Source organism: Phocoena phocoena, chromosome 4 (assembly GCF_963924675.1).
Source record: "Phocoena phocoena chromosome 4, mPhoPho1.1, whole genome shotgun sequence".
Lineage (NCBI taxonomy): Eukaryota > Metazoa > Chordata > Mammalia > Artiodactyla > Phocoenidae > Phocoena > Phocoena phocoena.
In genome coordinates this window covers 100,096,142-100,114,851 of record NC_089222.1, presented here as the reverse complement: position 1 = coordinate 100,114,851, position 18,710 = coordinate 100,096,142, and the positions used below count along the sequence as shown (strand labels likewise).

At 38.1% G+C, this 18,710-nt stretch overlaps 1 pseudogene; it reads right to left on the bottom strand.

The window, feature by feature from the left end:
* Positions 1 to 17,689: 17,689 nt before the first annotated feature.
* LOC136122059 (large ribosomal subunit protein uL11-like) lies at positions 17,690 to 18,306 on the bottom strand (annotated as a pseudogene).
* Positions 18,307 to 18,710: the final 404 nt, after the last annotated feature.

Below are 18,710 nucleotides of genomic sequence, written 5' to 3'. Positions count from 1 at the left end.
ACACACATCATCAATGAAGGGCTGCGTCAAAGTCTGGGTTCCCCTGAAAGCAGAACCTGAAAAAAAGACTTGGGTACAGGAGCTTCTGGGGATCCACTGTGTGTGTGTGTTATGCTTCACAATAAAACAAGTTAACACCAATAAAAACAAAGGTCTTAAATGTAATAGCTAACACTTATTAAATGCTTTCTATGTGCTAAACTCTGTTCTAAACATTTTATGTAAATCAACTCAGTTAATGCTTAAGATATGCCCAGAAGTAGATACCTTTATAATCCCTGTAAAGGAGGAAGCTGAGTCACAGTATAGTTAATGTCCTAAAGCTAGTAGGTATAGTGTGTGATGGCAGGGATTGTTGTCTCTTTTGTTGACTGCTACATTCCCAGTGCCTCTTGATTGAGTAAAGACGCAAAGTAGGATTCAAACCCTGCTGCCTTTGGTAAAGCCTGCATTCTTAACATGGCACAGAACAGCTCATGTTATTCATTTAAAATCTCCTATTAGGGCTTCCCTGGTGGCGCAGTGGTTGAGAGTCCTCCTGCCGATGCAGAGGACACGGGTTCGTGCTCCGGTCCGGGAAGATCCCACATGCCACGGAGCGCCTGGGCCCGCGAGCCATGGCCGCTGAGCCTGCACGTCTGGAGCCTGTGCTCCGCAACGGGAGAGACCACGACAGTGAGAGGCCCACGTACCGCAAAAAAAAAAAAATCTCCTATTCATGTCCAGATTGTAAGAATGAAGATAATAAAAGTATAGGGAAATTAAAATTAATGTTTTAATTTTAAAAATAGGTTTCTATTTTAAAAAGTAAATGTTAAAATGTTATCCATTAGTCTAGATTTCTTAGAGGAAAGCGGGATGGGAAAAACTGATCTTGGAGAGTGAGCAGTGAGCGGTGCCTTGAAGCGAGATCTTAGTTCCCTGCCCAAGAACTGAACCTGGGTAGCCTGGATGAAAACCAGGAATCCTAGCCACCAGTCCACCAGGGTCTAGAAGCTAAAAGCAAAATTCCCCTGGCCCTTGCCCCCATTGAAAAATGCATTTTTCAAGGAGGCAAACATGTAAAAACAGGTACATTATTAGAGGCGCAGCACAAGTGGGAGAGCACACAGAGAAACTGTTTAGTTAAGACAGAAGTAAGGCAGAGATACACACCCAGAGAGAAAGGGGTGTGGGCGTCCTCCCTAAGGAAGAGGAGGACAGTAAAGAGGTGTCTAACTCACTTATATAGGGCAGTTCCTCCAGGTCTTTTTTTAACTTTGGCCAATTATCTGGTTTCTTTTCCCACACCTGACCTTCCCTAGGCACCTCCCCAACATGCGTGCACAACTTTTTTCCAAGATGGATTCCAGTCCAGAGGTCTATGGGGGGGCTTGGCATCACCTATTATGGGGTGGTGCCCCCTCCTTTTTGACCCCCAAGGAGCCTTTCTGCACATGTGCAGTGTCTCCCTTGCCCCAAGGACGGGAAGTATGTGACCTATTGATCTTTCCTCAAACAGGGCTTAGCCTCTCTCTGTCCCCGCAGTGACTGTTATCTTAAAGTGTCCATAGTCCAGCTATTTACCCTGTCCCTGTTGTTTTTTTCCTATCTCGAAGTGCAAATGGGAGGCTGGTTGTAAATATTTAGCCTAGAGGACACCTGCCTCATTCCTCAGGAAAAGTTAACAGGCGGCTAGTTGTAAATGCCTAGCCTTGGAGCCCATCTATCTCCTGCCTCAAAACCAAAGGCCTAAAGAATGTTTTAAAATACTTTTCTTCCCCACAAAATGTGTTTAAGATCATATTCCCATCATTGCCAGCCAGCATTTTAGCCCTTGCCAATGAACTTCACAGATCACAGAAACCCACCCTTCATAACCCTTCTCCCAACACCTGAGCCTAATCCCTGCATGACCCTCTCCCAGCTGAAAGACTTGTTCGTGTTGGCGGTTACTTTAGCAGTCGCATTTCCAGCCACTGAATCATATTAAGCTGAAATCAAAACCAAACACATATTCCTCTAAGAAACAGCCAAGGCTTTCACGTTAAATACCAAGCATTTCTCCCCAGCAGTCCAGGAGTTCTAGCACTTTAAGATGTTGACCAAGTATTGTCCAGACTACAGGTCACTGCTTAGAAGTTTTTGTTGCTGCTGCTGCTTTTGATGGTGGTGGTGATGCTGTGTGTGTGTGTTTTCAAAACCAATGTAGAAAAGTTCATGCAATAGTCTGCTTTCATTTTAATAAAAATGATTACAGTATAATTTGTATAATAAAATCTCTTCTGAGAGATTACAATTTCCCTTCTGTTGGATGATGGCCAGGTTGTTTTGGGTGGGCAAGGGGAATATTCAAAAGTAGTATTCATGCTTTTTCAATGAAACACGCATTTAAATGAAACACGCATTTAAATGAACCACAAATCAACATGTCAGTTGAAGCTATGGAACTGGCTACTACAGTGACTTTATTTTTTTTAATTTAAAAAAATTTTACATTGGAGTATAGTTGATTAACAACGTTGTGTTAGTTTCAGGTGTACTGCAAAGTGATTCAGTTATACATATACATGTATCTATTCTTTTTTGAGTTCGTTTCCCATTTAGGTTATTATAGAATATTGGGCAGAGTTCCCTGTGCTATACAGTAGGTCCTTGTTGGTTATCTGTTTTAAATATAGCAGTGTGTACATGTCAATCCCAAACTCCCAAGGTTTTGGTGCTTGTGATAATGTCTTCAGAGAAATTATGCAGTCTAAAACACTAATGTATTCCTACTCTTGTGTATTTAATTTTCTATGAAATATATTTATGTGCATATCCATTATCATATCAATCACAATGCCTGCTTGTTGTTATTTCCTTGAGCCTATTAAATGATTTATATTTTCCCTAGAAGTTCATATACAGTGTTTTTTTATTCACTCATAAAAACCATATTTATTTTGAAAGCTATAATTTCACATACTCATACTAGAATTATATATAATAAAGTCCCAGCCTGTAGGGAACAAGTTAGAAAATAAATAGGCATACCTGAAGTAGAAAAAAAATAGGCATACCTGAAGAAACAAAGAACAAATTTCAAATATCTTATATTGTACACAGGATTATTTGCTATTTATCAAATTTTATATTTTGTTTAATATTTTTTCATTTTTTTCCATAAAAAAGAGTCCATAGTATAGTTAAATTTTTGTTTGTTTGTTTTTTTCGGTACGCCCGCCATGGCTCACGGGCCCAGCTGCTCCGCGGCATGTGGGATCTTCGCGGACCGGGGCACGAACTCATGTCCCCTGCATCGGCAGGCGGATTCTCAACCACTGCGCAACCAGGGAAGCCCTAGTTAAATGTGTTTTAAATGTTTGTATCCTTATAGGTCTTTTCATATTCTTACATAAATAAATCACAAAAGGAAAGTATTTATTTGAATACAATGAGATGATTGGCACATTAGAAAAAGCCTTGATTTTCGGAGTCAAACAGAGATGAGTTCAAAATTCAGACTTTGCTACTAATTAGCTGTGTGATTGTAGGTGGGTGACTTGACCTCTCTTAGACCTTGCTTTTTACCTCCCTAAGAAGGAATAACATCTGCTTTGCAGGGTTGTTATAAAGGATTTTTATCCATCCATTTCATCAACATATAAGCATTTCTAAGTGCTACTACTTTATAACACAAATTTTTTTTTTTTTTAGTTGGGAGGAAACTTTAATGAAGAAAAAATTACGAGCAAAAGCAAGAGGCACGTAAATTTGTTTCTCCTCCAGAGACCATACATACTCCAGCAATGTGGATGAAATGTCCCCATTTTCAACCCTATATATTTATCCAAATCAGATAGATAGATAGATAGATAGATAGATAGATAGATGGATGGATTCAAGGTGCTCTTCTCCTTCCTACAGAGAGCTGTTTATTGAGGCAGCAAATATTTCTTGAGTGTCTAATCCATGCTGGGCACTATGCTTGGTGCTGCAGGCTGTGAACAAGACAACGAGTAGTAGTCATTCCACATGCTAATATAGGATATTAGTTAAGAGTTCTGGTTACAAGAAACAGCTACTCTAGCAAATGTAAGCAAAAATGGGAATTTATTGGAAAGCTACTACTGGTAGAGTTAAACATCCAAACCCTGGATAGGGTAGGACCAGGAATTCATGGACCTTCCCCTTTGGGCAATGATGTCATTATGGTGACTCAGCCCCAACAAGTCCCAACCGCTGTGCCTTTCAGGTCAAGTTTCTGAAGAGAGAAACTCATTGGCTCAGCTTGGGTACAGTGTCTGTCCCTGGTCCAATCACCCATGGCCAGAATGGCCAGCTCATGTGGCTTGAACCTGCCCCAACATATCTGAGTCTTCCCAGAAACTGAAAGAGTTTCACATGAACTACTGTTCACTGAGATCTCCCTCTCTCTGTTTATGGGCTATTGATTTACTGAACCAAAATATAGGATTTTACATTCATCCTTAGTTACATTTCATCCTATTAGCTTCAACCAATTTGATTGAACCTGTTGAGTTCTGTTGGCTCTTAGTCATGACGCATGCTAATTATTCCTTCCACATTTGTGACATTTGTGACTTTGATTACAGTATAAAACTCTATTCATCCAAACTGTTGACTTAAGAAAGATAAATAAAAAAGAAGATAAGGTGGAGTGTAATGCCTTGTAACACGTCACCCAAACCTTGTGCTAAGTTGTTCCCAATCCAATAAATGGCCACCCTTGATTTTCAGATGCCAGTTGGTATAACTATACGTATTTTCATCTAGTGCAAATTTCTGCATTTTTTTTCTGCCAGGATATAAAAGTCTTTAGTTGTATTTTGGCATTTCTCTCCAATATTCTTTAAACATCACCAATAGTACTTCGTAAGTCGCTTACAGAAGTCATTCCAACCAAAGAATTAAAGTTCAACTAGATCTGGACACATTCCCTGATTTAAATGATCTAGGTACCCTTATTCCGTGCTACTCTATTTGGACTTCCCTCAACTTCCTACTTCCCTATGACTCATATTTCTCTATTAATATTTGAGATTTAGTTTGCAGAAACTAACACAATATTGTAAATCAATCGTGCTTCAATAAAACAAATTAAAATTAAAAAAAATACTGCTATCTAATCACTTAAAAATGACCTCACCAATATACAGAAAAAAAGAGGAAAGAAACACGTCATCAACAACAGATGAGTTAGTGTGGTAGCTTTATACATAATTTTTTTCTTTTTTCTATTTTCTAAAAATATGGAAATATTTTTCACTTCTATTTCAGTTCAACCAGACATGGATTAGGCTCAAACTAAGAATTCACCAGACTATGGGAAATCTTATACCACTGCATGTGTAAAATATATTTTTACTTAACAAATATTGATTCAGCATCTATTACTTACTAATGAAGAAAGAGCCAAAAGGTTCCCAAAAGGAACAGTCTTACTGCAGTTTGGAGAAACCAGTCATATTTTGTCCCTACAACCCGTGTGTACCTGTTCTCCAGGTGAAATGCCCTTCTTCCATTTCCACCTCTCTACATTCTTATTCACCTTCCAAGGCCAATTTCAAATGCTAATTTACCAAAGAAATCTGCCCTAATCCTGTCATCTAAATATGCCTTTGACAATTCAGAAGTCCCATCATATCCTGCCTTAAGATCAACTGTGTATGTTGAGGCCTTATGGGATGGGGGATATGTCCCTTATAGGCAAAAAATGTACTTTAGTCAGTTTTCTTAGATTCTCCATAGGACCTAGCATGATATGCCATAAATACTTTCTGAAAAAAGGAAACCATTAAAGGTAATTAATCTACTCTGTTCACTTTGTTATAAAGCAGAAACTAACACACCATTGTAAAGCAATTATACCCCAATAAAGATGTTAAAAAAAAAAAAAATCTACTCTGTTAACACTTCCCTATTCAGGAAGTAAATCAGCCCTCTCAAATCATAGTCAGATAGAACGTGAGAGAGAATACTAAACACTGACTGGGATAGTTAGGAGGATTAACTTTTTTCCACCTTTTTCTCAAGTCAGATTTGTTCTTTTGTGTAGAAACAACGTCCTTATTGGTAGGTTGGTAGCTCTTAATCTCAGCTGGATGGAATTTCATCTTGTTTTCAGCTGGATAGAAGTAGGCTGGCTATACGCTTGTTAGTATTTAAGAAGTCCCTTATCTTGGGGGGTAGCACTTTTTATGCCTGGTTTTTCCTAAAGTTGAGATGGCATCCCAGGCAGAGGGCCTTCTTTCTGAAGAGTGTAGGGTTGCTATTAATCAAATAGCATCTTATGAGCTGCATGTCAGTGATGCTTATTTATCTATGGTTAGTATGGGTCCTTGAGCCACTGTGAGGGAGGTTTCAGTTCTGATCTGGATAATATATCTTACATATCCTTTCTAATTGTGGTTATGGCCATGTTTGTTGTTTGATACTAGATGTAACAACAATTTAGTGGCTGGGATTTTGCTTCTCTGTGGCCCAATGATTTAGAGCTGTGATTGCAAATTGTGGCCTATTATTGGGAGAATCACAGTTCTTTTCCAGCGGATTCCCAAAACTTGTATGGGCATCAGACACTGTTATAAATAATTTTTCACCCATCTGCTATTTTAGAGCTAATGTAGATGTGGTAGGGTTAATGAAATAGATTGACTTTACAACGGCACTTAATTTATGCTGGACTTCTGCCACTTGTCGACATAATTACTGGTTATAGTGCTAGCATATAGGGTTCATAAATCTGACCCTTAAAGAGGCCTAATAGCAAAATGCTAGGCACCAGCATATTAGAATCTGAGTGGCTTCTCTTTGAAGTAGCCTGGGTTCAGGAAGGCAGCTGGGGCCTTCTGGAAGTCAAAGGACAAACTGAGGACCCTGGACTGAACAAAGAAGGCCTCTTTGGATAGCCACAGAGACAACAAAGTGAGTTTGTGTGAGATTCCAGTCTTAAACATAGACTTCTCTCACCTCGAGTCTCTCCCTATTCTTATCCCTGTCCCAGGCCTGTTATTACATTGAAGATACAGAAGTGCCTTCTTTTCATACATTTTTCCAAGATCAAGCTGAGGTGAAGAGAGAACATGCAAAGCAGTTCATAAAATATCTAAGAAAATATAAGTGTAAAGTCTGCCTTCCGGTGATTAAGGTGACTATGTAACTTTGTTATGATGATCTCCATGGGGCCTTTGCTGGGTCTAGAGAACTAAATTATTAGTCGCTACCTGACTTGTTAGCTTACTCATGTTCCTACACGGGATGTGAGGGCAAGCATGTGTCTTCTTTGTAGCCTCTTCATATCATTTTCAGTAAATTTTAGCCGCTACCTGACTTGTTAGCTTACTCATGTTCCTACACGGGATGTGAGGGCAAGCATGTGTCTTCTTTGTAGCCTCTTCATATCATTTTCAGTAAACTTTAGCCGCTAAATGTATGTTTGGCTTTTCTCAAGGAGCCATACAAAGTGTCATCTCTGGACCACAGCACCAGCATCACCTGGGAAGCTCACTGGAAATGCAGATTCATTGACCTCACTCTGATAAACTGAATCAGACTCTCTAAAGATGGGGCCCAAGGAGCTGTGTCTTACCAAGCTCTCCAGATGATTCTAATCCTCTGTATAGTTTGAGAAGAACTACTGGTCTCTCCCTAGAGCTGTTAGTATCCTATATTAGATCTTTAATTCAGATGTACGCTCAGGTATTTAATACAGCCGTCTCTTCGATGTAGTAAAACAAACATTTTTTTCACTGGAACAGACACTAAAGAAACAATCTGAGCCTTAGTCGAACGTATTACATTTAGCAACATTCCTACTTATCTGAGGGGGTTCTTTTAACTCCAAGTCTATAAAGAAAACTAAATGTCTGGTGACTGAACTGAACCACCATCCAAAGCTAATGAAATCCCAAAGCTAATAGAATAGTGCGTATAACTGTGCTAGTGGTACCCATGCTTTGCAGAACATTAAAGTCACCTGGGGAGCTTTGAAAAACCCTGCTCCTCTGTACCAATTAAGTCAGAATGTCTGCAGTTGAAAGCCAGACATCAGTATTTAAGGTGCTCCACTGATTCCATTGTGCCAGGAAGTGTGGAAATCATTGACCTCTGCAAACCTAGTCATAATTCTACCTAGGAAGTAGGGTGTAACCAAGCTGTGCCTCAGGTAGGATAGTGACTCCCCTGTTTCTCTCCAACAGAGGCCTGATATAGATAACTGGGGAACTGGCAAACAAGCTATAGAGTCTGCTCTGCAGTTGGAGACAGCGTTAAACACACTGCTGCAAGAACTGAAGACCTTGGCTTCTAAGAATAAAGAAACCAATGTAAGTAGTAAACTGGTTCTGAAAGAAGTGTCATCTTTCACTTCTGGATTATGGCTTGCTTTTGGGAAAGAGTCCAAGGCAATGGATTAGCTAATGTGTCTATTTCCCCGGAAGGAAATATATGAACTTATTTCTTGGACATGGGAGGAGGAGGTGTCCTGGCAAGGAGAAATGCAACTCAATACAAGACGGGAAGACGACTTTTCAGGAATAACGCATTCTGGATATAAATAAACACATCTTGAGAACCACTGTCCTAGACTGCCCCTACAAAAGTGAATGTCAGTGGTGACCTATTCTATAGACTTCTCTGAAGTATTCTCGGTTCATAGTGAGCACTCTACCTCGCAGTGGTAACTTATTTCTCACCAACCCTTTAACTTTTCTGGAAGTCGAAGTGAAGAAAATGACCTAGTAGAAAAGTTATCAACCTAGATGCATACTGGACTCGCTGAGGAGCCCTGAAAATGATCAAATGCCTGAGCCTTATGCCAGAACACTAAAATTTAAATGCCTAAATGGGGTCTGGGAGCCTACTCGAAACTTACATGTCATTGAGATAGGGTGGAAAAACATCCGCAGTGGTAGCTTATTACTTAAATTAATCTGTACTTTTGATGAGTTGCCTTAACACTCATACTCATTGAAAGTGGTTGTTTGTATTCATCTGGAGGTCTTGAAGGTCATAGATCAGTGCTCTTTGAACTTCAATATGCATATGAATTGCCTAGTTGCTTCTTAAAATATAGATTCTGATTTAGTAGGCCTGGAAGGGATTCAGGATTCTGCATTTCTGACAAGCTCCTAGAACTGCTGGACTAGGACTGAGCTATAATTTGGGTAGCAAGATCTTAGATTGCCTCCCACTGCAGACAAGGGCCTCGATGAATTCCTCCTTGTTTTATTTCTGTAGCTCTCACGCTTCATGAAGAAGTTCCTGGATGAACAGACCAGGAACATAAGCTATCTGGAATACCAGCTTAACTACCAGAAGGACTTAGGAAAGGTGGCCCAGAGTGAAGGACAGCCTGAAAAGGCTGCTGAATCATCTGAAACATCAGGTAAAGAGACAACATCTGATGGCAACACAGCAAATCTTCCCACCCAGCAGGTCCCAACGTCAGCTACTTAAGAATCTTGATCTTCTCCATTTGACAGAAATGTGCTTTCCTTTTCACCTCACAAATAAATCTGTTTTGCATTATAATTATGTGTAAAGAGATTGACATTGGAGCACAAGAAGGGTTAGGTTCATTAATGTGAGTTTGGTGAAAGCTTCCTGAGGTACAGTGGGTGCTTTAAAAAAAAAAAAAAGGCTTTCCTCAACACCCAGATACAGGATTTGGTAAATTCAGCTAGTCCAAGTGGATATAGCAGAAATTAAGTAGTGAAACTTTAGATCTCCCTAATGTCCTCCTCCCCCAGCTTGTATACACATCTTAAGTTTACAAAATGGTAGGGTTTTCTAACTTAAATGCAAAGCTAAAACTTAAACAAGAACTCTTGGTCTAGAAAAGGTGGCTCTCACTTGAAAGATATACAGTGAATAGGCAGCTGCAACCCAGGTGCATTTCCACAGCTGGAGGTAGGCATAGGGAACAGGAGGGTACCTAGGCAATTAAGACAATACAGGGCTTCCCTGGTGGCGCAGTGATTGGGAGTCCGCCTGCCGATGCAAGGGACGCGGGTTCGTGCCCCGGTCTGGGAGGATCCCACATGCCACGGAGCGGCTGGGCCTGTGAGCCATGGCCGCTGGGCCAGCGCGTCCGGAGCCTGTGCTCTGCAACAGAAGAGGCCACGACAGTGAGAGTCCCGCGTACCGCAAAAAAAAAAAAAAAAAAGACACTACCGACAAGTGTTGGGATGCCCCGACCCCCTCCACTGTGGGCTACCTAGCAGCTACTGGGGTAATTGCTTTCAGGAGCAAACAATGAGCATGCAAGCTTGGATCAGACCCAAGGACCTCAGGTGGCTAGTACCACCTGGGAAGAAAGGGGGCGCTATAGGATTGTGTCCTGGCTTTAAAACTGACCAGCTCCATGGCCTTGAATACGTTTTTATTTACCTCACTCATGGATACAGTTTAGTCATCTGTAAAGTAGGATTAATATTACTTAGTTCATAAAGTTAATAAGAGGATTAAGTATGTAAAGTATCTAAAAACAGCACCTGCTCAAATTATGTATTCTGTTATTTGTATAATAAACAGTGCCATTTCTTAAACTTGGAAAGCCAGTACTACATAATGGAAGCACTTAGAATAAGAAAACATGTCACTGAAATTGAGACAGAATCTTAAAACATTTAATATTAGAAGTATCTTGTTCTACATATTTAATCATCACCACAAGCCTATGAGATAGGTTCTTTTTTATCTCCGTTTTACAGATGACACTGAGACAAAGCAGTAACTTACCCAAAGTCATACTGCTACTTAGTGGTGGAGCTGAGGAAGGATTAATTAACTGTCTGATAAATATTCTCTATTATGGTGTTCATGAAAAGTGATGTTGAATTGCTTAAAAAGCTTAATTGATTTCAACTTTTATGTTTATGTTTTGCTAAAACTACTTATTTTTGAACCATGCTTCTTTCATTTTACTTTTTTAAATTGTGGTAAGAATACTTAACTTGAACTCTACCCACTTACATTTTTAAGTGCACAATACAGTATTGTTGGTACTTCCTTTGTGGTTCAGTGATAAAGAATCTGCCTTCCAATGCAGGGGACTCAGGTTCCATCCCTGGTCAGGGAACAAAGATCCCATAGGCCACAGGGCAACTAAGCCCACACACCACAACAACTGAGTTCGCGCGCCTCAACTAGAGAGAGAGAGAGACAGAGAGAGAAAAAAAAAACCCGCGTGCCAAAACGAAGAGCCCCCACGCCGCAAGGAAATATCCCACGTGCCTCAACGAAGATACCGCCTGATGCAACCAAGACCCAACGCTGCCATAAATAAACAAATAAATAAAATTTTTAAAAATACAGTCTTGATAACTATAGGTCCTATGTTGTACGACAGATCTTTAGAATTTATTCATCTTGCATAACTGAAACTTTATATGAATTGAACAGCCCCCCACGTCCCCTTTCTTTTGAATGTATGTCCATGTTTACTCTGTTCTTCTATTCATTCCTATGTTGCATGAATGTTTTTAGCAGGTCATTACTACTGCAATCACTACTGGAAAAATCCATATGCCATGTATGCTTTAAAATGTTCAATGCCCACTTGTTATGTTACATTTGTATTAATAAAGATTGCACATTAAAAAAAAAAAGTATCTTGTTCTAAGGGGAATAGTCAACCACATAGTGGACTTCTTTTCCTACCTCTTCACACCTTTTCTACAAGTCACACATCTTGAAAATCACTGCCACGGCGAGCTTGTCACCCCTGGAGAAATACTAGTTTACAAAGCATTCTTGAATAAATTCTCACTTTTATAATTACTAATTTATATCCAATTTTATACTTGTTAATGAATGATAGAAATTCACATTGGATTGGGAATAAGACAAGACTGCATTATGCTCAGCACTACTTATTGTTTCTTCTGAATGTTCTCAAGCAGCGTTTCTCAACCTCAGTACTACTGACATTTTGAGGCAAATGACCCTTGTTATGTGGAGTAATCCTTTGCATTGTAAGGTGTCTAGCAGCATCCCTGGCCTCTACCTACTAGATGGAACCTTCTCCAGTTGTGGGAAAACTGTTTCCAGACATTGCCAAATATCTCTTGAGAGGCAAAAATCACCCTGTTTGAGCACCACCTTTATAGGCAATGCAATAGAAAAGCTAAAGGAAAAGATCTGTTTGAAAAAAACTTATTTAATGTGATATGATTATAACTAGAACTGAAAAACTATTATAACTTACAAGAAAGTTATAAACTTTCTTGTAAGTTATAAGTTATCCTGCATCCTGGCTGGATGCAGGACGAATATCTACAAATCAACTTTTCATATATAGTATCAACAAATAGAGAGAATATTTTTTAAAAGATATCTTGTTTAGCCACAAATATCAATACATAAAATATCTAGGAATAATTTTAACAGAAGTAGCTTGGAAACTTTATAAAATAAAACTAAAATGTTTCCTGAAAGAAAGAAGCTTTGAATAATGAAAAGAGAAGAGGAAGATTAAATTTGAAAATTGTGACACCTTCCAGATCAAAGGTCTAAAGCAATTTTGTTCACGATCCTAACAGGATTTTGAGGGTTTAGACAGTTTAGTACCAAAGAGTAAGCTCCGGTCATGGGGAAAAACATGGGAACACACATAAAACTTCCTTAACATCATTAGTCACTGGGAAATACCCCCAAATCACAATGAGTCACTATATACTCATCAGAATGGCTAAAATTAAAATGACTATCAACACCATATGCTGGCAAGGTGGTGAAATAACTGAATCTCTCTCACACATTGTTGGTGAGAATGTAAAGTGGTACAATCACTTTGGAAAAAGACATGTCATTTTATCTTATAAAATAAGCATATACATACCTCATGCCTTTTGGGAGAACACACTTCAGCACATAATAAATAATAATATTGTTAACTAAAATTGAGTAGAGAAAGCTACAAAGAAAAGAAAGGAAGGAGTTACAAGCTAATTCACTTGATGTTCACAGTAGGAGTCAACAGATACTGCCTGAAGAAAGAGGGTTCTAAGAGTTTTATGTAAAACTCTAACTATAAAGAGTCACTAGAATAAAAATATCATAAGGACTATAATTTTTAATATAACAGCCTCCATAGTGAAAGCTTATATAAATACAATCATCATACTACATTTTATTTTGTAACCCTTACGTTAGTCCTTGTTTTAGCCATAGTTTCATTGTTAAATACATTCAGTGTTCACTCCCAGGACTTTTGCTGATGTTTCCCTGATCATTTTTCTGCTTGGGTCAATTTTGTTCTTTCGGAGGTGTTTCAGCAAGGCCTAATGCAGATAGTATTCCCACAGTCCATGAATTTGCAGAAAGTTTTGCCTGTGCCTTTGACACTTGAAGAATATCTTGGATGAAAATCCTTGGCTCAAACTTTCCTCAAATATCTGATAAATATTGTTCTGTTTCTGTTAGCATTGACTCTAGCTATGCCAACTTGTCTTTCTTTCCCTTATAAATGACACAATGTTTTTGCCCAGATTCTCAAAGTGTGCTACTAGTGTTAGTAGGCTACATCTTGTGTTGGCAGGGTATGTGTTAGTAGGATATGTCTTGGTATTGATCATTCTGAGACAGTTTTTTTCCATATCTTGGGTATGCTTTTTAATATACAAATTCAAGTCCTATTTCACAGCATTTTCTAATGTTTGCTTTACTCCATTCTTTTATATTTCCTCCAACTGGAAGAACTCCAATTATTCATATTTTGAATCATTTTTGCCTACCATTTATAACATTTACTTTAAAAAAATCTTTTTGCTTATTTCCCTTATACTTCATTTTTTCCATATGTATACACTGTGTCCTGCTGTGCTTTCTATAGGGTCTATTTCTTCTTATACTATTTGTAATTTAGTCTTTATTTATGAAATGATTCTGTTTCTTTCATTTCTTTCCTAAATTTTACCAGGTACCATTTCAAATCTTTCTATTGACTGACCATCAGCTTCCTTTGGTGGCCAAGTCTTCCCTGTGTTAATGTATCTATTTATTTTTTAAAGGTTACACTCCATTTACAATGATTACAAGATACTGGCTATATTCCCCAAGTTGTACAATACATCTTTGTAGCTTATCTTACACCCAATAGTTTGTACCTCCCACTCCCTCACCCCTTCACCCTTCCCCACACTGGTAACCACTAGTTTGTTCTCTGTATCTGTGAGTCTGCTTCTTTTTTGTTATGTTCACTGGTTTATTGTATTTTTTTAGATTTCATGTATAAGTGATATCACACAGTATTAGTTTTTCTCTGTCTGATGTATTTCACCTAGCATTATGCCCTCCAAGTCCATACATGTTGCTGCAAATGGCAAAATTTCATTTTTTTTATGGCCGAGTAGTATCCCATTGTGTCTATGTGTGTGTGTGTGTGTGTATATATATATATATATATATGTATGTATATATACCACATTTTCCTTATCAAGTCATCTGTTGATGGATACTTAGGTTGCATCCATACCTCAGTAATTGTAACTAATGCTGCTATGAACGTGGGGGTCCATGTATCAATACCTTTTAGAATTAGTGTTTTTGTTTTTTTTCAATATTTACCCAGGAGTGGAATTGCTGGTTCATATTGTAGTTCTATTTTTAGTTTTTTGAGAAACCTCCGTACTGTTTTCCACAGTGGCTGCACCAATTTACATTCCTACCAACACTGTAGGAGGGTTCCCTTTTCTCCACATCCTCGCCAACATTTGTTATTTGTGTTCTTTTTGATGATAGCCATTCTGACCAGTATGAGGTGATATCTCATTGTGGTTTTGATTTGCATTTTCCTGATTATTAGTGATGTAGAGCATCTTTTCATGTGCCTGTTGGCCATCTGCATTTCTTCTTTGGAAAAATATATATTCAGTCCTTCTGCCCATTTTTTAATTTTTATTTTTTTGATGTTGAATTGTATGAGCTGTTTATATATGTTGAATATTAACCCCTTATAGGTCATATCATTTGCAAATATTTTCTCCCATATCCCCTCCCATTAAGTAGGTTGTCTTTTTGTTTTGTTGATGGTTTCCTTTGCTGTGAAAAACCTTTAGTTTTATTTAGGTCCCATTTGTTTATTTTAGCTTTTGTTTCCTTTACTTTAGGAGAGGGATCCAAAAAAAATATTGCTGCAATTTATGTCAAAGAGTGTTCTCCCTATGTTTTCCTCAAGGAGTTTTATAGTATCTGGTCTTACATTTAAGTCTTTAATCCATTTTGAGTTTATTTTGTATATGGTGTTAGAGAGTGTTCTAATTTCATTCTTTTACATGTAGCTGTCCCGTTTTCCCAGCACCACTTATCGAAGAGACTGTCTTTTCTCCATTGTATATTCTTGCCTCCTTTGTCATAGATTAATTGACCATAGTGCATGGGTTTATTTCTGGGCTGTCTTTCCTGTTCCATTCTATGTGTCTGTTTTTGTGCCAGTACCATACTGTTTTAATTACTGTAGCTTTGTAGTATAGTCTGAAGTCAGAGAGTGTGATTCTTCCAGCTCTGTTCTTTCTCTAGATTGTTTTGACTATTTGGAGTCTTTTATTTTCCCATACAAATTTTAAAATTATTTGTTCTAGTTCTGTGAAAAATGCCATTGGTATTTTTATACGGATTGCATTGAATCTGTAGATTGCCTTGGGTAGTATGGTCATTTTAACAATATTGATGCTTCCAATCTAAGAACACAGTATATCTTTCCATCTGTTAGTGTCATCTTCAATTTCTTTCATCAGTGTCTTACAGTTTTCCAAGTACAGGTGTTTTGCCTCCTGAGGCATTGTATTTTATTTTATACCTAGGTTTATTCCTAGGTATTTTATTCTTTTTGATGTGATGGTAAATGGGATGTTTCCTTAATTCCTCTTTCTGATAGTTCATTGCTAGTGTATAGAAATGCAACAGATTTCTGTATATTAATTTTGCATCCTGCAACTTTACCAAATTCATTGATGAGCTCTAGTAGTTTTCTGGTGGCATTTTTCAGATTTTCTGTGTATAGTATCATGTCATCTGCAAACAGTGACAGTTTTACTTCTTCCTTTCCAATCTGGATTCTTTTCATTTATTTTTCTCCTCTGATTGCTATGGCTAGGACTTCCAAAACTATGTTGAATAAAACTGGTGAGAGTGGGCATCCTTGTCATGTTCCTGATCTTAGAGGAAATGCTCTCAACTTTTCACCATTGACTATGATTTCCATGTGCATGGAATACCTTTTTCCATCCCTTCACTTTCAGTCCGTATGTATCCCTAGATCTGAAGTGAGTCTCTTGTAGGCAGCATATATACAAGTCTTGTTTTTGTATCCATTCAACCACTCTGTGGCTCTTGGTTGAAGCATTTAGTCTGTTTATATTTAAGGTAATTATCACTGTGTATGTTCTTATTGCCATTTTGTTAATTGTTTGGGATTTGTTTTTGTATGTCTTTTTTTGCCATTTTTCTTTTGTTCTCTTCTCCTGTGATTTGATGACTACCTTTAGTGTTATGTTTGGATTCCTTTTTCTTTTTTTATGTATATATCTATTATAAGTTTTTGGTTTGCAGTTACCCTGAGGTTTTTTTTTTTATAGCTGTCTATATACATAATTGTTTTAATTACTGATCCCTTCATTTAAAATGCATTTTTAAAACCCTGCATTTGTATTCTCCTCCCTTCATGATTACTGTTTTTGATATAATATTTAATATCTAATTGTTTCATGTATCCCTTAACTGCTTATTGTAAATATAGATGATTTTACTACTCTTGTCTTTTATCCTCCCTACGAGTTTTGTTTGTGGATGATTTCCTACCTTTACTGTGTGTTTGCCTTTACTGCTGAGTTTTTCACTTCATGATTTTGTTTCTAGTTGTGGCCTTTTCTTTTTTGCCTAGAGAAGATCCTTTAACATTTGTTGTAAAGCTGGTTTGGTGGTGCTGAACTCTTTTAATTTTTGCTTGTCTGTAAAGCTTCTGATTTCTCCATCAAAACTGAACAAAAGCCTTACTGGGTAAAGTATTCTTGGTTGTAGGTTTTTCCCTTTCATCACTTTAAATATATTGTGCCGTTCCCTTCTGGCCTGCAGAGTTTCTGCTGAAAAATTAGCTGATAGCCTTATGGGAGTTCCCTTGTATGTTGTCATGTATTTATTTTTTATTGTTTTCTTTCCTGTCTGCAATTGCATCAAGATTTTATGCCTCTTTATTCATGTTGGAATGTTATATTGCACTTTTCTTCTGCTTTGGCCTGATATTTTTGTAGGGAGTGTTGTTAATCTGTAGGGAAGTTTTGTATCTATTTTCAGGTCTTTTTTTTTGCCCTTGTTTCCCTAGAGCAGCTTCCTTTGGATGTTTTAGTTGCATAATACTTTGTCAATTATATTTAAATAAGTCAGATTTTTCTCAGTTTGAAGGAGGATCTTTTGAAGTATGGGAAGGGGTAGCTTTCCCAGTTTCTCAGTTCAAGAGCTCCCTCTTCTATTGCTATTATAAATTTGCACTTCTGGTACTAAGTCTTACCTAAATTTCAGATCTTAACTTGGTTCACAAAGGCTTCCACCATCAGTTCCAAACTTCTATAGTATCTTTACCACCTCTGGTGAAGAAGCACTTTCACCAAGGAATCTTGTCCTAATTTCCACTTTCTGACTCCCCTCTTATTTATTTATTTATTGGTCATCAAATAACCCTTTATTTAATTATTTTCCTTTGTAGTTCTTAACTAGCTAGGCATTCCACTGCACCACTGTTGATGTCATCTCTGATGTCGTGAGGGTGGCAGCCATCAGCATTGCAACCCACGGGCTGGAAAATCCCCAGGATCTCTTTAATGGTTCCAGAGAGTTCTCTAGCTAAAGATCAGTGCCTCATCTGTTGCACAATGTTGACAATCTCATCAAAAGTGATGTTTGCACTGTGCTTAATGTTTTTCTGCTTCTTTCTGTCTCTTGGCAGTTCTTTGACGGCTTTGATGATCAGGACAGAGGCAGAAGGTACTACCTCAATCTGGGCCTGTGTGTTCTGAATGGTCAGTTTCACTGTAATTCTCAGACTCTTCCAATTACTAGTTGCCTGGTGATGTCATCACCAACCTCTTTTGGAGACAGACAGAGGGAGCCGATATTGCTGGCCAGGGCAAATGTGGCACCAACTTTCCCATCAGTGCACCTCAGATATACAGCTTTTATCTCCTTGGGGTTGAACTTAGGTGGCAAGGTGGAGGTGGCTGGTGTCATATGAACCCATATTTGGGATGACCCAAGAAAGCTGCACCTTGGCTGCTTCAAGCTGAAAGCTCCCTTCTGTTTTAAAAGTGCTATTTTCCCAGACAGCATCTTCAATAAGTGGTGTTGGGAAAATTGGACAGGTACATGTAAAAGTATGAAATTAGAACACTCCCTAACACCATACACAAAAATAAACTCAAAATGGATTAAAGACCTAAATATAAGGCCAGACACTATCAAACTCTTAGAGGAAAACATAGGCAGAACACTCTATGACATAAATCACAGCAAGATCCTTTTTGACCCACCTCCTAGAGAAATGGAAATAAAAACAAAAATAAACAAATGGGACCTAATGAAATTTCAAAGCTTTTGCACAGCAAAGGAAACCATAAACAAGACCAAAAGACAACCCTAAGAATGGGAGAAAACATTTGCAAACGAAGCAACTGACAAAGGATTAATCTCCAAGATTTACAAGCAGCTCATGCAGCTCAATAACAAAAAAACAA